At 44.5% G+C, this 21,587-nt stretch overlaps 1 protein-coding gene across 3 annotated transcripts in view; it reads left to right on the top strand.

Moving 5' to 3' along the window:
- Positions 1 to 21,587, top strand: part of TSPAN18 (tetraspanin 18) — a 218,573-nt gene that overhangs the window by 165,176 nt on the left and 31,810 nt on the right. For 2 of the 3 annotated variants that reach the window (XM_066634397.1, XM_066634387.1), the window contains one exon: positions 8,659 to 8,736. The gene's annotated coding sequence lies outside the window, so the exon portion shown is untranslated. Of the gene's footprint in view, positions 1 to 2,871; positions 2,934 to 8,658; positions 8,737 to 21,587 lie in introns of those variants that run through there. The other variant, XM_066634405.1, reaches the window with a different exon arrangement.

Genomic DNA, 21,587 nt, shown 5'->3' with positions numbered 1-21,587 from the left:
TCATTAACACTATCTGCCATTGACATAGAAGTATTTGAAAATGGTGTTATTTTATCTTACTCAGAAATAAACCCATTGTGTTCAGTAAGACTTAGGGCACAAGCCTAACCAGGTCTACTCAGAAGTAAGTCCCATTTTGTTCAATGGGGCTTACTCTCAGGAAAGTGTGGTTAGAATTACAGCTTTAGGCTGTAATCCTGTCTTACTCACCAGAAGCAGACATTTTTCTAGCTATTTGGTCATCCCTTTCCCTTTTCTTTCCTACACAAACCTGTCATTTTTTCTTTGCTCATGTCAACAAATGCCCTGCCCCATAGGGATTCTGTCAACAACAACCAAAACCCAGAGCCTCCATGTCCCAACTTCAGTATTCCCAGAGGAAGAAATGGACGCGGACACCCAGTGAACAGCTGATAACTAACTGATCAGCTGATCAGGGGTTTCAAACAAAAGACCCACATGCCAAATGTGGGTCCCCGGAAGCAATTTCTCCAGCCCCTATTATAATTGGGCTCTCCCGACTTGATAATTGGGCCCTCTCGTATCTTGAAAAGATGAACAAGATTTGCACATTTTCTCTTTTGTAGTTTGCAGCAAATGAGTTTTGATGTGAGAACAAAGGGCCCAATCCTATCCAACTTTCAAGCTCCGGTGTAGCCACAATGCAGCCTCACAGTAAGGGAACACATGTTCCCATATGTTGAGAAGTCCCCAGTGGTGTCTGCCCCTCCACCACAGGATGCAATGCACATCCCACTGTCACAGTTGCACCAGCAGTGGAAAATTGGATAGGATTGGGCCAAAGTGCTTATTTCTGGCTATCTTTTGCTTCCTGTCACTTTCTGTTTCATGATGTCACTTTTTTCTGAATGATGCCACTTCAGGCCCTCAGCAGGCAGCATGAATTCTAACTTAGGCTTTTTGTATGAAACGAGTTTGACATTCCTGGGCTAGTATTGAACCATTAGGAGGGGTAAATGGGCATAGGGGTAGGTAAGACCAAAGATAAAAGGTACAGGATTCATCAAGGTACGCACAAAAAGTCCATACCAGTCCGTCCCCACTATTAGTTTCTAATGGCCAATATTTCCTTTCCTAGGGCAAACGCTATCCCTAAAAGCAGGTGACAGAGTATCTTTCTTAGACCAACAAGGTCTCACAGGAGCTTGTTGAAGGTAGAAGCACCCGGCTGAAGACAGCCCCTGCTCTGAGGAGTAAGGCTGCTTTTATAGAGCTCCCTCAGGTGTTTCTAGGTGCAGCTCGCCTTCACGGCTGCACCTGTCAGCATAAGTTCTCACTCTGGTCCTCCTCAGTCTCAGCAACTGCCCTTTTCTCACTTCTCTGGCCACCTATAGTCTTATGGGGAGGTTAGACAGTGGGCTACATAAGAACTCTGAGGGAAAAGTGGAGTAAAAGCATACAGACAACTCTCAGAACATAGGTTTCAAAGCACTTTTACACTGGCAAGGGAATCATGGAGGTACCTGAGGGGGGGCATGATCGAGGGCACAGTCCTAACCCACTTTCTAGCACCGGCATAAGGGCAATGCAGCTCCGAGGGAAGGGAACAAACATTTCCTTACTCCATGAGTGCCATCCAACTGCAGGAAAACATTTCTTTACCTAGCATGGAATTAGCCTGTGGAACTCATTGCCACAATATGTGGTGATGGCATCTGGCCTTGATGCCTTTAAAAGGGGATTGACTTTTCTTATGTTCTTATGTGTTAGCTGCCAAGTGCAAGATTCTTTTCTAGTAATGTCTCCATTTATAATGACTTCCTCATGAGGGGCTGGAGCAGGGCCTCTGAGAGGAATTTTATCAGGGAACAAAGTTTCTTTTGGTCCCCTCCCCATAGTGGGGACAAAACAATGTAGAGGAGGGTGGTGACAGCCAGAATAGGCTTTGGAGCCCAAGTCTACCTGCCTGTGTAGTGTCAGCAGCTAGGTGCAGTAATACCCAGTAGAGTATATAAATACTGTAAATAATAATAATAGTATCCCAGTGGATAACATTATCCCATTGGATAACAAGGCACGACCTGTACATGGAATGTCTGTATAGTCAGTGTGCATTGACTATTGAGTATTTGTCAAAATGGCTGCAATTTGACTGGGAGCATCTATATGTTGAGCTCTTAATCTAAATTGCAAAACAGTTTTGTTCCGAAATGGCCAAGATGCAGCAGTTTAAATATGTTACCAGTTGGGAAAAAGTTTGCTTGTTTTGTACTTTTGTACTTGCTATACTTAGGTATAGCATTTTATTTAGAGGGGTTTTTTTCACTCTTGAAGACACTGTACCTGTAGAATCTCTGCCTGGATGCATCCACCAATGTCAGCCTGAAAGATCAAGGCACAATGTGAGTGAAGGGCTTAATCTGGAAGTACACATAATATGTGAGATGTATATTTTCTATACTTCCATGGCATGGAACTCAAGGTGTATCTCTTAAATCTGTGTTCTTCAACCTTGGTGTCGGGACGCCAGTGGGGTCACAAAGCTTTCACTTGTGCCAGGCATCATGGCAACCTTTTCTGCTGTCTCTAACAAGAATATCTGGCTTCAGTGAACAGGGCTGGGAAGGGATTATGGGGAAGGGGAGTGGGTGGTGACAATTGTAGATGCCTTAACTCTCATCTTAAACCAAGGGTTTTTTTCTGTCATTGAATGTTAATTCAAATGTGCACAACATTAGCAATTTCAATGGTCTTATATTGAAATTCTGTTAGACCAAAAAACATGGAGTGAGTGTGGGCCGCATTGTAAAGATTGCCAATGAGGATGGACCATCAATGTATCTATGTATGTATATTGAACTAAGCATTATTTGTTTTTTTTTTCACGGTTTTTATCCTGCTTGACTGCCAAGGAGCTCAGGTCATTGCACATGGTTCCTTCCCTTCTTTTGTCCTCACAACTACCCTATAAGGTAGGTGAGACGGAGAGATAGCATTTGGCCCAAGGTCACCCAGGAAGCTTCATGGCTGAATGGGGATTTGAATCTAGATCTTCCAGGTCTATGTCCAAATCGCCACCTACTTACACAAACTCTTAGAAAATTTTCCAACTGACAAAGAAGGGCATTTTTTAACAGAGAAATGGGCTGCTGTAAGTTGGCTATAATCAAATAACTAGTCAAAATATTGGCAAATATTTTAAGAAAGATTGTCTTTAGAGTCTTCCAAAGGAATTTATTCTAAAGTAAATCAACTAAGGCCAAGTAGGAGTTGGGTTAAGTAATAGAAGGGAGTTAAGAGATATAGGCTGCAATCCTAACCTCACTTTCCTGGGAGTAAGTCCCACTGAACACACTAGGACTTACTTCTGAGTAGACCTGGTTAGGATTGTGCCCTTAGGTTTGAAAGAGTCTGAATAGCAGGGGTCAAACTGTGATTAAAAACAGAGAGAAGGGCACTGGGGTTAATTGTTACAGACGGGTGATATCTGGCCCTGCTGGCAGCTCCTGTCATATCGTGTGTTTCCACTTGAGAGTGAAATTAAAGAAAGCAACCTGATTGAGCTGTAATTAGGTACAGTAGATGCACCCTTATACTATAATTCCCCTTAATGACTAAATCGTTTTTCATTCCTTCCCCCCCCCCCCCCAAAAAAAGGAGAGTCTGTTTGGCAAGTACTGCTCCTCAGTTTAGACCTCAGAGGGAAAGTAATTCATTGATCTTGTCCAACATCATCAAATGAGGTCTGTCTTCTCTGCTGACACCAGCGCCTGTGCTGCTTGGTGAAGCATCAAAGTGTCTTCCTCTCAGAAGTGTAGTAAATCCTTCAAAATATTGTGAGTTATTATTTTGAAAAACCTTCTTCCCACGCAAGCCTCTGAGGAGTGGTAGCAACATAATTGTATGCACTCTCACACACACGCACAGTGGGAGCAGGAATCCTATCAGTCTCTTTATTTCCCTAATGATAGGTTTATATGGAGCACTTACATCTCTACAGTAAAATTTAAGCCTGCTTTTAAACAGCAACTGTTCTGTCCTTGCGGCATGACACGTTGTAGTAAATGAAAGGAGATTAAGCCTTTAAACATTGCAGCACAAAAGCTGGAGTTGTGTAAACAACAGAGATGAGAGAAGTGTCAATCAGTGTGAGAAATAGATAAACACTGCAGGCAAAGGTGTGCCCACGCTCAGAATTGCATCCCACGAATATCTCTGTAACAAGCTCCACTGAGTCTGGAGCCACTGAATGGTATTTAGCCCACAACATGTGCTTCAGTAATGTGCCACTGTTAATTTGTATAGTCTGCGCTTCATGTTAGTATTCCATATCTAGAGATTGTTTTCATGTGTAAGGATCAAGCAGCCCAATCCTAACTAAGTCCAGTGTGGCAATGCCATGGTGCCAACATGGCTCCCGCTACATTCTGTGGGGAATTTTCAACTGCTGGTGGTCTTCTAGAGGTAAGGGGACATTTGTCCCCTTGTCCTGGGGTAAACCTCAGCAGTTTCAATGGGGCAACTTGGACCTGCGCCAGCTCGATCCACTGTGTTGCTCTATGCAAGTGGAACAGGCCGCCGCCACCTCTGATCCTGCCACCTCCCAGGCTGGATGAACCTCCTCTCCACCCCATCACAGCCCTGTTCCACCCCCTCACCCCTTTCGCCCCTCCCCGCCTCTCTCCAAATCCCTACACAGCTTGCCTGCTCTTGCAGGTGTCTATGGTGTGGGCTCGCTGGCATGCCAGGGGCTGCTTCAGTCTCCCAACTGGTGGGCCTTCAGCACATGTCAGCAGAGGCTGTTTTGTGACATCCATAAAGCAGCCTCCACCGGCGCAATGCTAGTTATACCAGTGGAGGAGGAGGTTTGAATTAGTGTTTCATTCAGTAATACTCTTTGTATAGTGTACAGAGGGCTGGGGATAAGAATAGGCCCTCAGTTTGGCTGTACTTGTCGTAAGAGGTGACTGAACAGCCACCGGGTAGATGGGACTCGTTAGCCTGGGAAAGCAGCTCATCTGAGAGAAGGAAAACTCTGATCCCAAACCTCCACTGCCTTGTGGCTACATCCAGTTGTGGAAAAGGCTTCAGGAGTCAACCTCGAGGCAAAATCCGGAGCCGGAGTCCCTGAAGCAGTTCTTGGCTGAACACAGTCACGTTCTGGCAACTCCTGCGACGTCGCTGGAACCAACCGTATTGGCTTCTGCCTTTCCATTTCAGCGACATGGAGAGGGGGGATATGCTGCATGGGTAACAGTCTATCCTCCATATCTACTTTACCCAGGCTTCGTGCATTGGAGAGGACACTCTGTTCCAGAACACTTTTCAGAGTGCGATACCATAGTCTTCCGAAACTGAAGGATGCCAACAGTGTACAGAGAGGCAGGATGGAGTGGGGGGAGGTGGAACGGGACCAGGGGACAGAGGAATGGTGGGGCACTGGGAATGAGGGAGAGTGAATTGTGTGGGAAGGGGAGGAGTTCAACAGCAACTGCGGCCACCTAATCCCAGCCCCTTCCCAAACTTAATCCTGCACCAGCATATTTGCTAGCTCAGGTTCAAGTAGTTCCCTCTACGCTGCAGTGGCTTACCCCTGGATAAGGGAATAAATGTTTGCTTACCCAGAGGAGACTTCTGCAACTAACCCCCCCATCCATGGGATGCATGGTAGCCGTTTTGACATCACTTCATCAGTGGGGTGGAAACAGGTAGGATTTGGCTCAAAGTTGAATACATGACGCACGCGGCTGCTATCCAAATGTTGAGATTAGACTAATCTCCTAATCATTTTCCCGTGGGAATGGGAAACATATTATGGAAAACACAGTTAACCTTGCACTAGAATCTAGAACAATCATTATGAAGTAGGATCACATCTTAATAGGTTTTTTGTGGCTTAGAGATACCAATTTAGAACAATTGCACAGGAGTTGAATGATGTCAGCTGGATGAAACAAATGAAGGTAGAAATGTAATTATGAAACCTTCACTCACATGTGCTACGCAGCTCTTGTGTAACTTCTATTAATTTCTGTTAGATTGTGTCAATTTTATTTTATTTGCATATCTAATATATTAGCATATCTTATTACTGAATCTGATATTTAATGAGTTTTACGATGGATTGGCAGAAGCCCCATTCAGCTGAATGACTCTCTGAGGTATTTCAGTATAGCTTACACTGCAGAAATTCCCGATATTGTGTCATTTATGCACATATCTATATCGTGGGCAGTTATTTAATTTCCATTTACCAAAAAAACAAATAAATTCAGACTGTAATATACTAAACTGAACAAGGCCACTCAGGGAACCTGTGGCTGATTTGTGGAATTATTTATAACTTGGTTTTGTTTTGCTCAGCTATATTATCCGATCTTTCATTTGGAACTTTAAAATTGCATAGTAATACTTGGTGAAGACTTACACCAGTGGTTTCAAACTCTTTTCATACACTGGGCCAAATAGTATTCATGACACCTGCTTAGAGCCAGAAGCGGCATCATTAAACAGGAAGTGATGTCTTTAAGCTGCAAATGACAGAAGAGAAAATACCCAAATATTGATCAGTCATAAAGTAACTGCAAGTTAGGTAGCCCAGTCCTATCCTGTGCTGGAACAGCAGGCCAGCTGACCTGTGCTGTATCCAGTGCAGGGTTGGGGCTGGCTGTGGTGCAGCCCAGGGCAGGGGGAATCACTTCCCTTACCCTGTGTCACATGGCAAAGGCCTGAATGGGGCTACTTGAATCTGCACCACCTAAAGAGGTGGTACAGATGTGAACAGCCTGGTGCTAGTCCGGGCTGCCCAGGAGGGTGTTTAGGATTTGGCTAAATGCCAGATCCTGGCACCATTGTCCTCCTGGGCTCAGGCCGCCACAGATCCACCTGTCGCCCACCCCCCTCCCACTCCAGAAAGCCTCCATTCCCCCCTCCCCCTGCCCTCCCTGAACCCTCATGCTGGCCAAGGCAGGCTGGCACATACCCATCCCGTGGTGCAGCGGAGCCTGTTTTAGCTTCTGGATGCCGGTGCATGTCCGTACGCCGATGTACCTCCTCCCGCAATGGCACAGAAGTGCCTTATGGTACAGGGTGCAGTTTGGACTGCGCTTTTAATGATGCTTCAAAGATGGCAGATGCTATTCTGTGATGTATCAAATGCAACCACTTCCAATATGGTTAGGGAAATATTGGAAGCAGGTATTATAATGCTAGTATATGTGTCTGAAGATAGTTCTTGAAGTTTTGTAAATTCAGCCTCTTAATCTGGACTATTAATTAATGATGTAGCCACAATTTTGCTCTCATTTATTTTTTTAAAAGTTGCAATGTCAAGAGTGACTAGTAGGTCTTCTTATAGGAAGAAGTTGGCTGCTATCACTTCCAGTGAGGAGTGGAAGAAGAGAACTGTGTGTATTGGCTATGTGGAAGAAGCATTGGCTATGTGGAGCATTCTTGTCCTTATTGGCAGTGGCAATGGTTTTGAATGGTGTGCAGTTTATAGGCTTTATCTGCATCTGTCAGGCAAGGTGCTTTTTGTGTGTGTGAGATGAGAGAGGTAATTTACAGCCTCAGTGGAGAAGTAACCGCTCCTCTTTCAGATGCTTCAGTGGGAAAGGCCGTGGCACTAGAAGACTTAGAAAAGAATACAAGGATGTGTGCCCCTGAAGCGACTTCAAGTGGACCTGCTGAAGAGCTTCTGAATGCTGTATCTGATCCACAGGCCATATGTTTGACTTAGGGCACAATCCTAACCCCTAATGTCAGTGCTTTCCAGCACTGACATCAGGGCAATACAGCTCTGAACATTCCCTTACTTTGAGGAGACCTCCATGAGTGACACCCAACTGCAGGCTGCAGCACATGTCCCATTGGCTGGAAAGCACTGACATAAGGGGTTAGGATTGCGCCCTTATTTAATTTTGTATTTATATACCGCCTTTCTCATATATTTAAGGCAGTTTGCATAGGCAGGCTGATCTTAAACTCCATTTTCTCAATGGGGTTTTTACAAGTATTGTTCCATGAGAGAGATTCTTAGAACCCTCTATTTCTCCAGATGTTTCCCATTCATAGTGTAGTCTCATCCTGACTGCACATGTCTTACATTCCAGGCTTTTGCAGGCAACTGCAAATCAAGCCTCAGACTGATGATTAAGATGTTATCCATTTCTTGCCAGCTGACTCCTCTGCATTCCTTCACACTCCTCCACAGAGATACATTGGCAGCCTCCCAGTCTCTCCATCTCTCAGTCTCTTGGTCTTCCATCTGGAGCAGTAAATTCTGCTTAGCTTCTTCAGGCAGGGCAACAGCTCAACTTCCAGACCACACCTTCCTTGCCTGACTGGCATAGGATTGCACTGTAACTGTGCTTCATCTAGCCATCTCTGTAGATCTATTTTTATGCATCTTTACTATCTGCTTACTGGGAAAATGAAAGTTACAGCAAATATAAAGTTTGCATGAAATATGGTTTGGTGTGTATGGTCTGAACTATCCCAAAGGTTGATGAGCCGGGTTATGAAGAAATGGATGCTTCAGTGGGTGCTAAAAGCTTTTCATTAGTGCTAATGTACACCGAATTAAGCAAGCAATTAGACTAAGTGTATTCATCAGGGTGGTGTGTGTTAGCAAATGGTTTATTTAATGTGATTGTGTTTTATTGACTTGCGCACTAATTGAATATCTTTTTCTTATAGGACGAGCTTTGCCAGTAGCTGATACATGGGACATATAAACCATTAGAGGTCAAAAGGGACATCTCAAGAGCTGCATAGGTGAGACTTATTACTTTCTACGATTCAGAGCGTGACTTTTCTTCAACCTTTCCTTCTCAGTAATGTTACTCTTTCTGCATGTACAAATATTCCAACTCAGTCTGCTGCCCTAAGGGAAGCATCATGGGGAAAGGAGGTGTGAAGGTGTTTCTTACTAAGAGAATCGGCATTCACCAAGGTATTACCCTCCAGTGAGTTAGAGCACTTTTCCCCCCATACAAGTACACAGGTACACAGCCAGAAATGTTGCAGAGTGGGCCTAAGGTGGGGGGTGAGAGGTATCCTAAAATGTATGATGTTATTTAATTATGTTGAATATTAAACATGCTGAGGTTTGATAATAAGTGTGTAGTGCTTGTATGTGAATCCAGTGCTCAATGCAGGAGCAGATTTCCCTCTTGGTGTGCAATCAGCAAGCGACCTGTACAATAGTCCTTACAGTTCCACAAGTAAAAGTGTAAAATAGTTTTTGTTGTTGTTATTTAATTTCATTGAAAATGAAATTCAGAGAAAGTAGCTCAAATATTCCTGAGGAATACAAAAGCCCACTCCCCAGGCCTGTTCCCAGGAAGACTATGGGCGCAATCCTAACCCCTTATGTCAGTACTTTCCAGCACTGGCATAGCAGTGCCAATGGGACATGTGCTGCATCCTGCAGTTGGGTGTCACTCACGGAGGCCTCCTCAAAGTAAGGCAATGATTGTTCCCTTACCTCAGAGCTGCATTTCCCTTATGTCAGTGCTGGAAAGCACTAACATTAGGGGTTAGGATTCCGCCCTATGTTAGATCCCTGTATATAAAGCCTGACTAAGAGCCCAATTCTATCCAGTTTTTCAGTGCTGGTGCTGCTGTGCCAATGGGGCGTGCACTGCATTCTCCAGTGGAGCAGCAGTCACTGAGGCCTCCTCAAGGTATGGAATATTTGTCCCCTTACCTTGGGGCTGCATTGTGACTGCACTGGTGCTAGAAAATTGGATAGGATTGGGCCTACATTAATATGTAATTTAACATAATTTGCATCCTCATGGTAGATTACCTGTCTGCTGAAAAAATTGTGTTTACTCTCTGAAATTCTCATTGTGAATGAGATGTTCGTAGTCCCACTAATAAATCTGATTCCTCAGCAAAAAATGAGAGACTTAGAAATCATGAAATCGTTTCTGAACATGAGTACCAAGCACGTTGGTGACTATGAATGAATCAAAAAGAGAGAGGGGAATTTGTAGATCAGTAGCCAGGAGTGCCAAAAAGGTTTCCCTATCTGTGCCTGCCAGCCAGCTAGCCAGCGTGTTTTCCCTATCTGGGTCTGTTGATTTGAGTTGAGCCATTGTAGGAATTATGGGATTGGGGTGCCAAGATCAAGCAATCTCCTGGTTTAGAATGACATAGCAAGGTGGAAAAAGGCTTGAAAACAAACCCAGGAGCTAGGCAGTAACCATACCTAGTTCTAAGGAGAGAAGCAAGGCAAGTCAACCAGGGTGGGTTTCCTAGGGGAAGGGGTGAATTTGTGAGGCTACTCACAAAAAAGGATGGCTTTTCTTTGGGCACTGGAGCAGTGGCTTCTTGCTTGCACTCAGGGAGGAGAAATGGGGAAGGAAAGGAAGAGAGGGATCTGGTGCTTGTTCTGGGTGTGGCATGCACAGCAGTCCTTTGGTTGTAGAGGGAATGGGTGTGCTTAATGCAGCACCTGTGGGTGAAACAATCAATTGCCACGTAAGCGGGCAAAAAATAAAGTGTGAGGCATCTGTGACCCAGCTTGTTATACCCTAAATTCACACAGGATTGTCTTTTGTGGGATGAGCTCATCAAAGACCATTCTTTTGTGGTGTGATAGCCCTTTGTTTCTTATCTCCAACTTCAAATTTTTTCTATGTTGCTTTGCACACCACCAAGGGTACAGCCATGAACTCTTGATTTGCCATGGTGACCAAGGCCACATGCACCTCTTGATTAGATTTGGCCATGAAATTGGTGAGGATAGCGAGGCTTCAGGGCCTTTCTTTCGTGTCACTAACTTTGTTTGCTCCAAGTCAGGATACTTGCATTACAGTGGGCCTGCTGTATTTGGGGATTCGGGATCCATGGATTTCATTAATTGCGGGTCCCCAAACCTGCAGATCAGACCCACATGGACCCTGTGGAGGTGACAGGAGCTGCTATCCCTGGTCTTCAGAGGGCCTTTTAAGGCCTTGAAACTTTTTGTGGTTTTAAGGCCTTTTATTGTTTTCCATAAAACCAAAGAGTCATTCTAAGGCCTCCCAGAGGCCCCCCTGGCCATAAGAACATCCTCTGGAGGTGACAGGGGCTACCCCTGAAACCCACAAGTTTCATTATCCACAGGTTTCCTTATCTATGGGTTTCATTATCCATGGGTTTCCCGGAACAGAACCACCGCGAATAATGTGGGAGTCCTTGTATATGGCTTTTGTTTTCAGGTTCAAAAGTGCTACTCAAGCAAGGTCCAGCCATTCACTGAATTTTCCAAGGAATGAAAGTAAGAATAGGCTTTTATTTATTTATACATACATACATACATACATAGTTGGCAACCTTCAGTCTCAAAAGACTATGGTATCGCGCTCTGAAAGGTGGTTCTGGAACAGCGTCTAGTGTGGCTGAAAAGGCCGATTCGGGAGTGACAATCCCTTCCACACTGGGAGCAAGTGCAGTCTGTCCCTGGTCTGTCTCCCTGTTCTCCTTGGCTATGGGCCTTCCTTCTTTGCCTCTTAGCCTCAGACTGTTGGCCAAGTGTCTCTTCAAACTGGGAAAGGCCATGTTGCACAGCCTGCCTCCAAGCGGGCCGCTCAGAGGCCAGGGTTTCCCACTTGTTGAGGTCCACTCCTAAGGCCTTCAGATCCCTCTTGCAGATGTCCTTGTATCGCAGCTGTGGTCTACCTGTAGGGCGCTTTCCTTGCACGAGTTCTCCATAGAGGAGATCCTTTGGGATCCGGCCATCATCCATTCTCACAACATGACCGAGCCAACGCAGGCGTCTCTGTTTCAGTAGTACATACATGCTAGGGATTCCAGCACGTTCCAGGACTGTGTTGTTTGGAACTTTGTCCTGCCAGGTGATGCCGAGGATGCGTCGGAGGCAGCGCATGTGGAAAGCGCTCAGTTTCCTCTCCTGTTGTGAGCGAAGAGTCCATGACTCGCTACATACAGGTATTTACATACCGCCTTTCTTTGGTCGTCAGATTTCTCCTCAGACTTTAATCCAAGGTGGTTTACATAGGCAGGCTGTTCTAAACCCCCGAAGGGATTTTTACAATGGAATAGTTCTAGTGTTTCATAGAACTTCCAGCTGGATTCCTTCCTGGTCTGGCCTCTCTCTTGCCCTTCGCCTCCCACGCTCCACTTGACGGCAACTCCTTTCTGCCACCGAGGGTCAGCTCATCAGTATATCAGCGTGTCGTCAGTTCTCGGGTACTTCTGGTTGTTTCGAACTGGCAGCCTCAGATCTTCAAGCATACAAGGCGGCAGCTCTACCAACTGAGCCAGACCTTTTCCCAAGCCAACCAGCTACAGTGGGGGGCGGGGGGCAAAGCTCTGATGGATCAAAGTTGTGGACTCCCTTGAAGCCTGTAGGACCTGATGCTTCTTGTTTACCAGCCCAATCCAAATGTCTTGAAGTTGTCAAATAAAACCCTTGCATATATTCTCTCTTGCATATCCCCTGTACAAATGAAATAGGGGTGAATTACCTTCATCTGTCTCTAAAGGCCTAATTAACTCTCTGATTTAAGGAAATGAAGGCAAGGCAAGCTTTGATCTTTCTTGCATTGGTCTGAAATCCCGAATAATGTACAGTGCATTGACGTCAGTGCACTGAGTGAGAAGTGAAGCTTTTAGTTGTTAAGGTGAAAGTGATTGCCTTTGTGGGTTTGATTTGCCCTCCGTGCACACTGCCATTTGTCATATTTCATCAAGTTATTGTCAGTGATTTTCCACTGAAAACTGCAAATTCCATCAATATTCAGCCATTACAGTTAAACCAGTCTTTATCCACAGCAGGTGGATGGGCAGTTTATGAGCCCAATACCAACCTCCTCATCCTGCCAATGCAGCTGCTCCAAAAAGATGTGCTCTGTATCCAGGTTTGAATTGGGGTTTGGATTGGGAGGCTTTGGAAGGGAAAATTATTTTCCCTTACCTGTCTGTAAGCCTCCCATTCAGCAATGGGTCTTCTCAGAGGAGAAGGAGAAGGAAGGGATGGCAATGGGAAGGTTTGGGAAAAAAGGGAACAGGAACCAATACATGCCATTGATGCCAGATCTTTGCCTCCACTCCATTCCTCCCTTCCCTCAACCTGTCCTGCCTGCCAACATACTTTTATCATTGGGTCCTGATAGAGTCACCACCATACATGGGATGGCTGTAGCCTTCCTGCTGGCACTGTGGCAGCCCGTGCCTCCGCATACTGTCAAAGTGTGTTTTGTGACTGCCATAAGGCAGTTAACGCTGATGGAATGCTTGTTCACCAGCATTAGGGCCCAATAGGACTGAGTTATTGTCCTTGTTTATGATGTATTTTTTATCCCTTGAGGTGGGGAGAAATCACATGAGCATTTGTGAAAACAACAACAAAAATCTTCTGCCATCTTATATGACAGATTTATTGCAACCTTTATATAAACTACAGACCTGTTATGTTACGACAAATGTGTTCGTTTTTAAGGTGCCATAAGGTTCTTACTGTGTTGCAGCAAAAACAACAAACATGAACTTGAAATGAGCCTTTCTAGTTAGTGTAGTTCAGGCCTGCTGAGTTGAAAGTTGGCTAGCAAAATAGCAAATGCCAAATTTGCTATTTATACTGTGTCTAATTAATTTGCATCAATTATGTAAAGCAGCTATGATTGAAGTGTGCAAAGGTTCTGAAGCATATTGGTGAGTCGGGCTGAGAGTTATAGGAAACAACTGCCTGATATAACGATAATAGATTTGGAAATATAATTTTGTGTGTATGTGTGTGTGAAAGAGATAGAGAGAACGAGAGAGAGAGAGGTCTTTGCACATTGTAAGTTTGCAGATACAGGGGGGTCCCCATATCCACAAATTCAGTTATTCACAAAGGTTCGAGGGGTCCCCCTCCAGAGTGAGGGGAAGTTCACTCCCCTCACCTCCAAAGGGTCCTCTGAGCTCAGTAGAGGCCGCAGACGTCTGTCCACAGCCTCCGCCAATCTCAAACTAAGTTCAGAAGCTAAAAAAACACAACTTTCGGTTTCTGGGAGGTCCCAGAGGAGTACTTGCCTATATCCACAGTTTCCGCTATCCATGGAGGATTCTGGAATGGAACCCCCATGAATAAGAGGGCATTTCTGTACTTCAGATCAACCACGTTACAATCTAACCATTATAGTCAGGCCACATGACTGACTGATCATTTAAACTGATCCCTGGGAGAAAGCCGACAGGAGCCGAGGGGCATCCGGTTCGGGACTCTTCATCCCTATGGGACAAGGATGGGGAGGTTAGAGAACAACAAGGTAAAGGCAGAGTAGGAGAAGAAATTGGGAATGGTAGCGTGATGGGATGTGATAGACGGTTTGGCACAATGAAAGGATTCAGGGATAAAGGAGCTAATAAGCAGCCCATCCTGGGGCATTCCATGTACAAATGCTTTTATGCAAATGCCCGAAGTCTCCGAGCAAAGATGGGGGAACTGGAATGTCTGGTGACAAGGGAAAACATTGGCATAGTGGGCATAGTGGGCATAACAGAAACCCGGTGGAATGCGGAGAATCAGTGGGATACCGCAATCCCGGGCTATAAACTCTACAGGAGGGACAGGCAGGGGCGTGTTGGAGGTGGGGTGGCCCTTTATGTTAAGGAAGGGATAGAATCCAGCAAAGTAGAGATTGAAGGTGGGTCCGACTCCATAGAATCTCTATGGGTTAAATTACCAGGCCTGAGGAGTGATGTAATACTGGGGGCATACTATCGTCCTCCAGACCAGAAACCGGAAGGGGACCTTGAAATGAGGAAACAGATCAGGGAGGTGACAAGGAGGGACAGGGTTGTAATCATGGGGGACTGCAATTATCCTCATATGGACTGGGTCAATTTGTGTTCTAGTCACGAAAAGGAGACCAGATTCCTTAACATGCTAAATGACTGTGCCTTAGAGCAGCTAGTCATGGAGCCCACTAGAGGATAGGTGACTCTGGATTTAATATTGTACGGTACTCAGGACCAGGTTAGAGATGTCAATGTTACTGAGCCATTGTAGAACAGTGATCATGCTGTGATCCGTTTTGACATGCACATTGAGGGAAGAATACCGGGCAAATCTCTCACAAAAACCCTTGACTTCTGACAAGCAGACTTCCCTCAAATGAGGAGGCTGTTTAGAAGGAGGTTGAAAGGGAAGGTAAAAAGAGTCCAGTCTCTACAGAGAGCATGGAGGTTGTTCAAATCAACAGTAATAGAGGCCCACGGAAGTGTATATTGCAAAGGAAGAAGGGCTCGAATAAGTCCAGGAAGGTGCCCGTATGGCTTACCAGCCAAATTAGAGAGGCCATAAAGGGCAAGGAAGCTTCCTTCCGTAAATGGAAGTCTTGCCCTAATGAGGAGAATAAAAAGGAACATAAACTGTGGCAAAAGAAATGTAAGAAGGTGATACAGGAGGCCAAGAGAGACTATGAGGAACGCATGGCCAGCAGCATTAAGGGGAATAATAAAAGCTTCTTCAAATATGTTAGAAGCAGGAAACCCGCCAGAGAAGCAGTTGGCCCTCTGTATGGTGAGGGAGGGAAAGGGGAAATAAAAGGAGACTTAGAGATGGCAGAGGAATTGAATGAGTTCTTTGTATCTGTCTTCACGGCAGAAGACCTTGGGCAGATACCACTGCCTAAACGGCCCCTCCTGACCAAGGAATTAAGTCAGATAGAGGTTAAAAGAGAAGATGTTTCAGACCTCATTGATAAATTAAAGATCAATAAGTCACCAGGCCCTCGTGGCATCCACCCTAGAGTTATTAAGGAATTGAAGAATGAAGTTGCTGATCTCTTTACTCAAATATGCAACTTGTCCCTCAAAACGGCCACAGTGCCAGAGGACTGGAGGATAGCAAATGTCACGCTGATCTTTAAAAAGGGAAAGAGAGATCAGGAGAGAGATCTTGGGGTGGTGGTGGACAGGTCGATGAAAGTGTCAACCCAATGTGTGGCGGCAGTAAAGAAGGCCAGTTCTATGCTTGGGATCATTAGAAAAGGTATTGAGAACAAAACAGCTAATATTATAATGCCATTATAATATTATAATGCCATTGTACAAATCTATGGTAAGGCCACACCTGGAGTATTGTGTCCAGTTCTGGTCACCGCATCTCAAAAAGGATATAGTGGAAATGGAAAAGGTGCAAAAGAGGGCAACTAAGATGATTGCTGGTCTGGGGCACCTTCCTTGCGAGGAAAGGCTACGGCATTGGGTCTCTTCAGCCTAGAAAAGAGATGCCTGAGGCGGAAAATGTTTGAGACATACAAAATTATGCATGGGAAGGATAAAGTGGATAGAGAGATGCTCTTTACACTCTCACATAACACCAGAACCAGGGGACATCCACTAAAATTGAGTGTTGGGGGAGTTAGGACAGACAAAAGAAAATATTTCTTTACTCAGTGTGTGGTTGGTCTGTGGAACTCCTTGCCACAGGATGTGGTGACGGCATCTGGCCTGGATGCCTTTAAAAGGGGATTGGATAGTTTCTGGAGGAAAAATCCATTATGGGTTACAAGCCATGATGTGTATGCGCAACCTCCTGATTTTAGAAATGGGTTGTGCCAGAACCACCTTTCAGAGCGCGATACCATAGTCTTTCGAGACTGAAGGTTGCCAATACATATGCCAGATGCAAGGGAGGGCACCAGGATGAGGTCTCTTGTTATCTGGTGTGCTCCCTGGGGCATTTGGTGGGCCGCTGTGAGATACAGGAAACTGGACTAGATGGGCCTCTGACCTGATCCAGTGGGGCTGTTCTTATGTTCACATCTTACACGTGATTGACTTGCATGAATTCAATTATATGTGCTTGCCCTCCCGTAAAGACCGAAGAATAGTTTAAATAGTGGAGGCTATCCTGCTTGCCATTTGACTTACTTTGTTCATGCCCCAGAGCGAACCTGAAAGAAGAGACTGAAGCTGCTTTTCCCTCAGTCATCTCAGTTTCCGTGTGTCTCTTATTCTCTGATTTTAGTTCTTAAAGAAACAGTTGGATTTTAGGAAATTTCTACTACACAGGAATTTGTCAGTACACGCCTACTTCAGAACACAACTCCTGCTTACATTGTGGGCTGACTGTACTTCAGTAGTAAGTGCTTGAGATGCATAGCAAGTCTGTCTTTAGTTTCTTGGTTTCTTCAATAGGACCTTTGTACTGCTGCTGCTTCTGATCATGGCTTTGAAGTTTTGGAACACAGTAGGATTGGAACCTTTGGAAAAATGCATCACCTGCTTTAATCTTTATACATTTACTAATGTTCAAAGATTAAAAATGGACTAGTCAGTTTTTACTTTCCATTTCATATTACTACAGATTTATTTTGCTAGCTCTGTTTGCAGAATTGTCTTAAGTGTAAAGCCTGGTTCTCCCAAGACCCTTCAGTCGCAGCTTACTGAGAGCCGTGAATCAGCACTTCCTCTTAGGTGCTTGGTACTTTGCAGTCCAATCCTATCCAGTCTCCCCCCATGCAGATGCAGCAGCTCTGCTGCATCTTGTGGGTATTGTTGGAATGCTGGCAAGCTCCCCAAGGTAAGAGGGCATTCATCCCTCTGTCCCAGGGTAAATGCCATCCTCTGCAATGGGTCTATTCAGACCTGGGCCTGTTAAATTGCTGGCACAAGTCTGGGTGGGTCCTTGTTGGCTGGGAAGTGGGGACAAGATATGGCATGTGTTGTTGCATGCTGTCGTGGGCCCTATCTGCCCTATCTCCACATCCCCCACCCTGTTACACCCCCTTCCTGCCCGCCCCTCTGGACAGCCTGGCATGGAGTTTACTTGCTCTGGCGTACACCAAAGCCTGCACTGGTGCACACCAAGTCCTACACTGGAGCCTCCAGGATCGCACAGGCCTTCCCATTGGTGCCAGTACCTTCTACACTGTTGCAATCTGCTTTATGGCACATTTGCAACAGCTTGCAATGGCAGAGCACATGCTCTGCAGGTGCTAGTGAAGGATAGGTGTCATTAGGTGAACTGGAAAGTCTTCACCTGCTAAACTTGATCAGCAAATAATCTGCAACTTCCCAACTTACTGAGTTCTGACAGTGATGCTCACTAACCATTTCCAGAGGGGTAGCCATGGTAGCCTGTGGCAGCCAAAACAAAGAATCATATGGCACTTGGAGGCCTTCCTCTTAAAAGCTAATAGAAACTTTTTTACAAGTGAATTTAGAAACTTTTTAACTGCTTTTTTACTACTACTGAATCTGAATCACCAAAGCAAAGTGTTAAAACACACCTATACTTACCACATGGAAACACAGTGATCTTGCTTTGACTGAGTGCCCTCCTGTGTGTCATTTTTAACAACAAAAGTGAGACCACTACTAACTGGACAAAGAGGCACCTTTAAAGTGGTGTCCTCCTATATTTAGCAGGGGGAGGACAACTGTCCCTCTTCACCCCAGCGTGAGGTCCTTTCCAGTGGCTGTTGCTAGTGTCTCTTCTGTGTGTGTGTGTGTGTGTTAGATTGGAAGCCTTTTGGGATTGTGAGCCTTTGTGATTGTTTGATTTTACTGTGTAAACCATTTTGTGAACTACTCTTGTTGAAAAGTGGTATATAAATATTCATAATCAAAATAAGGGGCCTGCACATGCACTAGTTCATAGTCTATTGTTTGGTCTTAAGTTATTTCTTGTGGAATTAAGCTTTATGGACTAAAGCCCACTTCACATGGTTCTGGTGAGGTGGACTCCAGACCACAAAAGCATATGGCATGCTACTAGATGGCATCCTCTTATGGCATCTTCAAGATGCCATGAGATTTTTCATTGGTTTTACTACTCTTAGCACTCACTGGAACTTCTTTTCCCACTAATTCCCCCCACGCACACACACTGCATACTAGCACTAGAAAGTTGTATGGAGATGCTGAACTCACAAAAAGTGGGTATAAAACTGTCCACTGTTGATCTGTGTATTGCTCTTGTATCTCCCCCTTTCTTACAATACATAAAAAAGCTTTGTGGACATCCCAAATTAAGTGCGCACACAGCTTGTATTGTAGTAAAATGCAATATGAGAAATGTCACAACATCACAGTTCTTTGAGTAGTTCACATGTAATTGTTTGAAGTAATGCTGGATCTACCAGCTGCTGAATTATCATTTGTTTTCTGCAGCTGGGTGGCAAATCTGTTTAACTTGCCTATGGCTTATGAAGACCCTATCAGCACTGTATCTTAACAGTGTGCTTTAAAGGAATTTTAATTGGGCTGCCACCTGATTAAAGAAATCTGACTTAATTAATCATATGAATTTTAGTCAATCAAATTTGCATGTATTTGCATATGAATAAAACAGCCCTGAAGAAAATGTGTTGCAGTGGGCACCATCTAAGAAAAGAAGAGGCGTTCTCTTCCTCCCTGTGAGAGAAGCAGCTATATCTATTCTATTATTAAAATCATTGTATGACCTCCATTTAAAGTAATTATCTAGGTTTGTTTTTTTAATGTATGTTGCCGAATTAATTGGGAGCACCTTTTTGATCAATTAATTTTTTTTTAAATTTAGCCAGTAGATCAACTATAGCCCTATGTGTTCTGTTCCTATTTTCTCCTTTTCTTCCTCTCATTATGTTGAAAACTCTCTGTTCTTATATGGTTTTAACTGCCAGTTCCTGGAGGAATAACAGTCAACACTTTGAGGACCTGCCTGTGTGGATATATAAAACAAAATGTATTTTTAAATCTCCTTCTCCTTCCTCCTCCCAAAAACCTCCTTACACAGGGAAGAGAAATCATAGAATCATAGAGTTCAAAGGGACCTAATAGGACATCTAGTCCAACCCCCTGCATTAGGCAGGAATTCAATTAAACGGTGTATTCCCCCCCCCTCCAAAAAAAAATTAATCCTGTTGAAAGCAATGCAGGATCTCTCTCTGTAACACAGATTAAAAAAACGCCTTCCATTAAAAAAAAAAAAACTGTTGAAAATTTGTCCTGGTTCTTCCTTTCTCACATCTACTCAGGAAGGATTTTTGAAAGGTCCTCTGAACACAGAATGAAAATCCTGTTGTGCAGTGGAGAAATGCCAGGTCTGATTCCCTGCATTGTGTTTGCAATTGTGGGGAATACCTGTGTATTGTAGGGTCAGTCAGCTTTTGTGACTGTCTGCCACTTTCTTTCCAGCAAAGACAAGACTTTGTTTGCCTTGAAAGTCCCTTGGCTCTGCTGCCTACCCCTCCACACATAATAAAGATCCAAGTCTAATTTTGAAACTAGGTAAATGCTGTGCAGCAAACAAAAGGTTTTATGGAACAGTGTTATTTACCTGAGGCATCCTCCACCTCCTGCCACCACTACCTCTCCCCCCTCTTCAGGGAGCACTTCAACCTGCCAAAGGCTTCATCAAGGAGCATGGCTGAAACAGATTGGTTACCATGGTCACACAGCAGCCCCCCCTCCCCCAAGGGCTTTGGATTAGGAAAAACAATGAAAAAGTGAAAGGAAAGGATTTATCACACAGCCTGTGAAAAAATCTTTGCAAACCCTTAGATATTTTGTGGTTTGGCTTTCAACAGGATTAATTTGGGAGGGGGGGGGTTAATACACCATGTAATTGAATGCAGAAGTTTGGAGTTAGAGGTAGGTGGTGAGTCAGTGTGTAGCACAGAGTTCTTCACAAAGCCAAATGGACATGCACAATCTTTTCTTTTAAAAATTGGTATCCCACATCTCCAAGGTTCGAGTTGGCTTTTGCTAAAGTAACACACAGAGCCCAATCCTATCCAACTTTGCAGCACTGATGCAGCCATACCAACGGGGCATGTGCTGTATCCTGCAGTGGGGGGGGGCAGTCACAGAGGCCTCCTCGAGGTACTTCAGGACTGTGCTGCAGCTGCATCAGTGCTGAAAGTTTGGATAGGATTGGGCCCAAAGTTATTTCTAACAGTATCCTAACTAAAAGCCATGGACACTATGGCAGCAGTGCTACAAAACCAGCAGTGCAGGGCTTTCATAGTTTACATCCTCCCCAGAAAATTACAAGAACTGTATCATTTGGACCTTCTGTGGGTGGTGGTTCTATAATCATTGATTATAGATTATTTATAAATGATTAATCTATCAATTCAACTGTTTGCACTTGCTGCACCATACTTGGATTATTTAGGTAAAATATCTGTGCCACACCTCTTTTGCCTTCAGGTGACAACTAGGGATGGATACACAGTGGATGAAAGTTCTCAGCAACACTTATCCAGATTTGCTCTTGCTCTCCCTATCTTCCCTAGGCCTATTATGTGACCTAATTCTAAGCAGCAGTACTTAATTGAAGGGAACCTAGAGAAAATACTGGAGCGGTGGAGAGTTCCCTTCCCAACCACCTCTATAATCATTGTAATAAGCAGTGCCCTACTAGGGCAAAGTTAACATAACCCTTTGGGATAATTTCAGTTTCTTATACGATGTGTGCAGGAATATACTCTGGGAGAGCTTTCAAATGAGGAGAGAGTACTCATTCATTAAAGGATAAAGCTGTGTTTCTTAACTTTTGAGAAAGATTAATCATTAACCTGTTCTCATCAACCTTCCCTTCCGGTCCTGATGCACAAGGGAGAGAACAAGATAGGAACTGAGACTGATCATTACTGCCAATTAACCTATGTTATGCTACCTCATCCAGGTAG

The sequence above is a fragment of the Tiliqua scincoides genome, chromosome 1, assembly GCF_035046505.1.
Source record: "Tiliqua scincoides isolate rTilSci1 chromosome 1, rTilSci1.hap2, whole genome shotgun sequence".
NCBI lineage: Eukaryota > Metazoa > Chordata > Lepidosauria > Squamata > Scincidae > Tiliqua > Tiliqua scincoides.
This window is presented reverse-complemented; position numbering and strand designations above follow the sequence as displayed.